Raw genomic sequence first — 7,068 nt, 5'->3', positions numbered from 1 at the left:
TAAAAAATGACAAAATCATAGAATTTGCAGGGAAATGGATGGCATTAGAGCATATTATGCTAAGTGAAGCTAGCCAATCCCTAAAAAACAAATGCCAAATGTCTTCTTTGATATAAGGAGAGTAACTAAGAACAGAGTAGGGACGAAGAGCAGGAGAAGAAGATTAACATTTAACAGGGATGAGAGGTGGGAGGGAAAGGGAGAGAGAAGGGAAATTGCATGGAAATGGAAGGAGACCTTCAGGGTTACACAGTGGAGGGGGTAGAGAGAGAGGAGGGGAGGGGAGGGGAGAGGTGGGGAGGGGGGATGGTGGAGGATGGGAAAGGCAGCGGAGCACAACAGACACTAGTATGGCAATATGTAAATCAATGGATGTGTAACTGATGTGATTCTGCAATCTGTGTATGGGGTGAAGGTGGGAGTTCATAACCCACTTGAATCAAAGTGTGGAATATGATATGTCAAGAAATTTGTAATGTTTTGAACAACCAACAATAAAAAATAAAAATAAATAAATAAATAAGAAAGTACATTAAAGCTCAAATGATTTCTGAGTAATCAAATATAAATAACTGTTAAGTTTACAGCTTAATCTTAAAATCTGTGTACAAAATGCCTATTTCTGTTTTCAAAAATTCAATCTAAAAATAATGTGCACGAAGGAGATTTTATCAGAAATACAAACTCACAAAAAGTATAATAACATAGTCACATTTTTCAAGCTGGAAAATAACTTAATCTTTTAAAAATAGCAGATCTCAATTCCAAGTGTCAGTTTAAGAACCTATAAAACTCTGACAAGTGAACATTGTTATTTAACTTTAATCCAACACTTATATAAAGTTCCCTTGGTGGATAAGTTTATATTTGTTTTAATATCAGAATGTTATTTATAAAGTTATATTTTTATTAAGAATAAACAGTAAAAAGGAAAAAATGGACTCAATTAAGGTCTAAAATGTCTCAAGTAAAAAAACTAAAAAGTCAAATAATATATATTATTTTTGAACCTGAATGACTTTTCAAAATGTGTCATAAAAAGAAAGAAATACAGCTGAAATAACTGACACCTTTCAATTGCAAATAACCAACATAGCAGTTTGCCTACAATATAAATGGCCAAAATGTACTTTTCCCCCTTATTTCCTATATACTTGGTGTAGAAAATAGGTGGGGGAAACCATACTGTAGTTATTGAGTATCACTTCTTGCCTTTTTCTTTTTTTTAATACCCTTATTTTATTTATTTATTTTTATGTGGTGCTGAGGATCGAACCCAGTGCCTCACATATGCCAGACAAGTGCGCTACCACTAAGCCACAACCTCAGCCCCAACTTCTTGCCTTTTTATGACCATAAAGGATGGGCCTTGAAGTGATTATTCTCATCACATCTTGGATTAAGAGGCATATTATTGTATTTAGACATCATCCTCTAGGTAGGATTAATTCTTTGTTTTATTTTTCAAGATTTCACTAAGATTTAGCTGGTAGAGAGCTTACAGGCCCTGATGGCAAGGTATCAAGGTTCTAATTCATTCTAGCTTTTGTGAGTTTGGCTTTTCATGTAAAAACTATTTTTAGGTTTGGGCCCTAAAAGTTTTCCTAAAAACAAGAAATTTGTTGCCCAACTTAAATGATGATACATAAGGTATATATGATGTGTCTGCTGATGATTTGCCCCATATCCAGCTATTTTTAAAAACAATGAAAGCAAGAAAATAGAAAATGTTCTCAAATGCAAAATGCATAGTAGAAAGTTGAAGAATATTTTTTCCTAAAAACTATAAAAAATATTCCTAATTTTTTTTTTTTTTTTTAGCCTCAAAAGAACTACAGTAATACCACAGTCCAAGAATTTGGACATAGTGATTCCACAGCAAATGTGGTGACTACCAAGAACTACCCCTCTTCAACTGTGCCCTTGCCCTATCTCTCTTCTTACCTGGAAGCTTGTAACTTGTGCCCCACTCAGGGATTACTCCTGTCATGTGCAGATCCACATGCAGTCAAGGCTTCAAAGGAACAAGGGACAGGAGAGCTCCCCAGAGACAAGTGCCTTTTACTCTCCACAGCTCCAGGTCAGTGAAACTCTGGGTCTCATTTTTATTGATGGAACCACTGACCAGATGACACAAACAAATTTGGTTTTCCCTGGTATAGGGGAAAAAAAAGACTGAACATTTTCCCATTGATAGAAATATACAAAAAGTGACACAATATAAGAAAGTGATGACTCTCAATAAGAAAATAAAAGTTTGTGACAGTTGGTTATCTGGACTGATTAGCAATGGCTCTAATGTGTACTGGGAGCCTGTGCTGAAATAATTTGCAGCAATTCACAAATCTCCTCTGGAAGACTCTAAAACAGTGCAAACATGGAGAAAACTACTGCCAAGGCTACACGTAGAATGTGACCAGTGTTTTAAAAGAAAAGTTTTAGAAAATTAAATTTAATAGTTCATTTTAGCAAAGAATGATTCATGAATCAGGCATCAAACAGAACCAAACGAGGTCCATAGACCTCCATTTGGAAACAGGGACTATGAGTATTTATAGCAGGAAATAAAAGTAAAGTATAGAGACAGCTTGATTGGTTATAGCCAGGCCTTGTCTTAGATGACAGCCTGTGATTGACTGAAGCTAGTTGCTTGTGATTGGCTGAGATCCTCTATATGTTACAAAGACTGACACTCCTAAGTTAGGTTTTGGTTCCATTGGGTACTAAGTTAGCTTGCATCTTGTTATGTGGAAACTTAAAGCAAGGAGATAGCCTCCAAGTCAATAGCCTCTTGCTTATTTAATTTAACATCTACAACAAGAACATCAGGCAGAAGGCCCCATCCAGTAAAACTTCCCCAAAAATCCCGGGGAGCAGAAGTATAGTGTCTTCCTCCTGCCAACTTATATTGGGTCACAATTATTTTAGAACATTTCAGAAACATTTTCCTTTTCACAGCATGAGTTCATCAGAACAGTTGGCATCATTTGATCCCATCACTTTCCTTCCTGATGAGGCAGGGAAAGGCATAAGCCGAGCAAAAGTTCAACAGAGCCAACAACTCATGTGAGGCACCAGAAAATATCTCATGACCTTCTAGGACTCAGAAAGTGAACAAAGCCTGGGTTTTATGATAACCAAAGATGGACAGATTCTTATTTTATGAAAACACAGACTTTATGATTATGAAGATTTTGCTTTTACCTTCTCAAATTTCAGAATGCAACAAAGAAAAATTGGAACCACTTATGTATCATCAATCTAAAAAAATTGTGGGTCATGGTGCATTTCTTTTTGTGTCTGTGCTATAAATGCTCTATACTCAGATGGTTTTCACAGATTTAAGGGTTTCCAACCATCTTGAGACTTCTTGGTGTCAAGGATGCTAATATTTGGAGAGAGGAATGAAAATAAATCTCTTCTTTTATTCCCTTATCATGTAACACAACATATATTTATATCAGTATTTAAATATTATTAATTTTTTATCTTTTATTTATTTATTTTGTATGTGGTACTGAGGATTGAACTCAGGGCCTTGCACATGCTAGGCAAGTGCTCTACCGCTGAACCACAGTCCCAGCCCCTTAAGTATTATTAATTTTATGTCATAGTATTTTAATTATGGATAATCAAGAGAAGAGTCACCATCTTTTTAGAGCTTTACTTCCTCTTCTGGGGAAGGGACTAGTGTGTTTCCAGTTGTAGGCAGGATAGTTGTGTTATGTAAGGCAGAAATATGACATTAGAATTGTCAATTTCAGAGATTAAGCTAGATTTAAAGAGATGTAAATATGTATCAAGTTGACAAGGGATGGGCTTATGACACTTAATTTTAGTTGTCTACTTGACTGGGCTAAGAGATACTCGGAATTTTGGTGAAACATTTCTCCATGTATTTGTAAAGATGTTTCTGGAAGAGATCAGCACTTGAATCTGTAGATTAAGTAAAGAAGATCCACTCTCACCAATGTTGGTGGGCATCATCCAATCCATTGAGGGCCTACATAGAAATAAAAAGCAGAGGAAGAGCAATATGCGCTCTCTTCTTGAGATGGTACATCTATCTTGTTCTGCCCTAGGACATCAGAGCTCCCAGTTCTTAGGCCTTCAGACTTCAGGACTTGCACTGTCCTCATTCCCCTAGGCAAGCTTTCAGCCAACAACCTGTGACTTCCATGATTGTGTGAGCCAATTTTCATAATAAATGTGTGTATGTACATGTGTGCACACACACGCTTACATACATGCTATTGATTCTGTTCCTCTGGAGAACTCTAATACATCCACTAGGCATATTTTGTCAGGTGTTAGGTGGGGCTCGAGCCAAGTGAAATATGACTTCCTCCTATGAGGCAACCAAGCACAGTTAGACCATGATATGGGAACACTTTTCACTCCTCACCTGTACCTTAGACCCAAGCCAACTCACTGTAAATGTCCTCTCTTCTGTGCTGAAGGCCCGAAGGACACCTAAGGATGCTTTCCATTCAATGGTGCTGCCACTAGGTCCCTCAAGTGGGTTTTCATCTTGTGAAACAGGGTTCTCCTCAGCTCCCACTTTCTTGATTTCTCCAAATATGACTATAAGGCTCTATCTGCTTTAAGATTTCTTACTATAGAGAAGAATATTAGGAAGTAAAAAGTCACAAAGTTCTGGCATAAGGGCCACTGGTCTGTAGTGTTCAAATCCTGACTCAGCAAATAGAAGCCCCAGTAGACTTGAGACTTCCCTCTGTGGTCTCTTGAGCAAGTGAGTTTTTAGCATGTATACCTCTTCTTCTCTTCCAATATCAAAAGGGACAGTGGGCTTAGTAGAATGTTCTTTGAACAATAAGGACATTTATGAAAGGACATATCATGTCCTCTTTCATAAATCAAATTGTAAATTGATTTAAAAATAAACAATAATAGACAATAAAAACATTTTCTAATGAAAATGACATATTTCAACATTACAATTCCTCATTTTTGTGAGTTTATTGTATAATAACTTAAAGAACTATTCACTGATTTTGCAAAAATTTATACATAACTGAAATTATAAAAATACCTCTTAATAATTGGGTAGATTTAAAACATGGTAATGACTTTCAGTGCCATAGGCAGGTGAGTCAAGGTCACAGAGATTTATAATTGAATGAGGTCTGGGAATACCTCACTGCAGGTGTGAACACATGCCCACCTACTGCCCACACAGATTAATGACCAAGAAGTTATTTTATTAAATTTTCAAGGAAAAAATGCCCCTCAGGAATTTCTTCAAAGTTGAAATTAAATTGTGTAATGATTTTAATTTGCTCTAATAAATTTTATATCAATCCTAAATCCCTGTGATTAATAAAAGCATATAAAGGAACATTGTGCTATGTTAATTCTGGGACCTGATAAAGAACTAAGGAGACATTCTCAAAGAAGTGGGGTGAGTGGAGAAGGCAATGAAAGTCCTAAGAGCTGGTCTAATGCCATTACTCCCTACAGGTGGTCAGGGAGTTCCAGGGAAGGATCCATATTCTCCAGTTCCAGCCAAATAGCAAATGAGAAAAAATGCCATAGCATCCTGTTCAGAAGGACAGGGGGAAATGAAATTTGAGACTTTGGATATGATTCCCCAAGGTTCTCCAGAAGATCTGAGAAAGTAAAGAAGAGAGATGAACTCAATTCCGGATTTCCTCATTACAAAGTATTATCAACCTCCATAGCATCTTAGGAGCAAAGCAAGAGAGACAGAGAAAATACACAAAATAATGTGCACCATTCCACAGAGCTCCTCTTGGGTGAGCATCCAGGACATTAGATCACAGATCTTGCATGAAGGATTCCAGGGACAAGGAGATGCAGTAAGGAAATCAGATGTAGTCAATTCAGTTTGTTCCCTTGGCTCTCCTATCTGTTTTAAGGTGAGAATATTTCACATTGTTGTTTTTTTTTAAACTCAGCTAATTATTGATGTATAATCTTAAATGTTCAACTCAATGAGTTATGATATGTTTATACCACTATGAACCATAAGTATAATAAAGATGTAGAACTTTCTGAGATGTTCACTTATGTCCCTGACCCCGCTCCAGGCAACCATTCATTTAACTTCTATCACTGTAGTTTTGCCTTTTCTAAAATTTCACAGAAATTGAATCATATGGCACAAAGACTTATTGTTTTTAGAGAATGAATTACCTCATGGACTTACCTGTCCCTTCCTGGGTCTCTGTAGCCTTGAGTAGCCACCTCGGGGCACAAAAGCTCTCAGTTAGAAATGAACCTTGCCCCTAGTGTAAACAATGGGTGGGGAGTCTTGCATATTTGTCAGAAGGGATTAACTAGAAGATTGCCTTTGACTATCATATCACAGGTTAACTTGAACAATTCTTCACTCTGACTTTCCAAAGTTCTCTCACCTAGCCAGGTATGAGGAGGGAAGGAGAAGATTGGTGTGGGGCACAGGAAACCCTGTCTGACCCCATATTGGGGCTCTGAAAATCACCCATGATAAGGTCAGAAATATTGTGTGGTGAGAGGGAGGGGAAAAACCCCAGCACACAAGTTGGGCTTATTTGTTTGCTTCCCTCCCCAACTCTGCTAAATTTCACATCAACTTATGTTCTCTTCAGCTAAAGTGCTTTGTAAAAGACTTATCCTGAGTGAAGAGAATGGGAGGAAAACTCTTCCTCAGAACTGAGTTCAAAAACTGCGGAAACTGAACAGTGCTCATTTAGAGGAGAGCACTTTTGACAGCCAGGATTGGCCAAAGAGAGGTCTAATAGTCAGGGCTCCCACCCTTCCCTCCAAGCAAGAAGAAAATATGCTTTGGGTTGAGATATGGGCCACAAGTGGGAATCATGAGAACCACACAAAGGTTTAGAAAGAAAAGCCCTCTAACCAAATCAGATTGTTCAGATTCTTACCAATGCCCCGCCTTCAAGAGGGAATTAATAGAACCAGAAAGTAAGAGGGTTGGCTTTTGTTTTGTTTTCATCTCCTCTAGAGAAAGGGACAGAAATGCAAAGTTGTTGCTCATCCACTGTTAGCTGCTGTGTTGTTGAGTGTTTTATATCGATGTTTTCATCA

This window comes from Marmota flaviventris, chromosome 15 (assembly GCF_047511675.1).
Source record: "Marmota flaviventris isolate mMarFla1 chromosome 15, mMarFla1.hap1, whole genome shotgun sequence".
Classification (NCBI taxonomy): domain Eukaryota; kingdom Metazoa; phylum Chordata; class Mammalia; order Rodentia; family Sciuridae; genus Marmota; species Marmota flaviventris.
Note: the sequence above shows the minus strand (reverse complement) of the source record.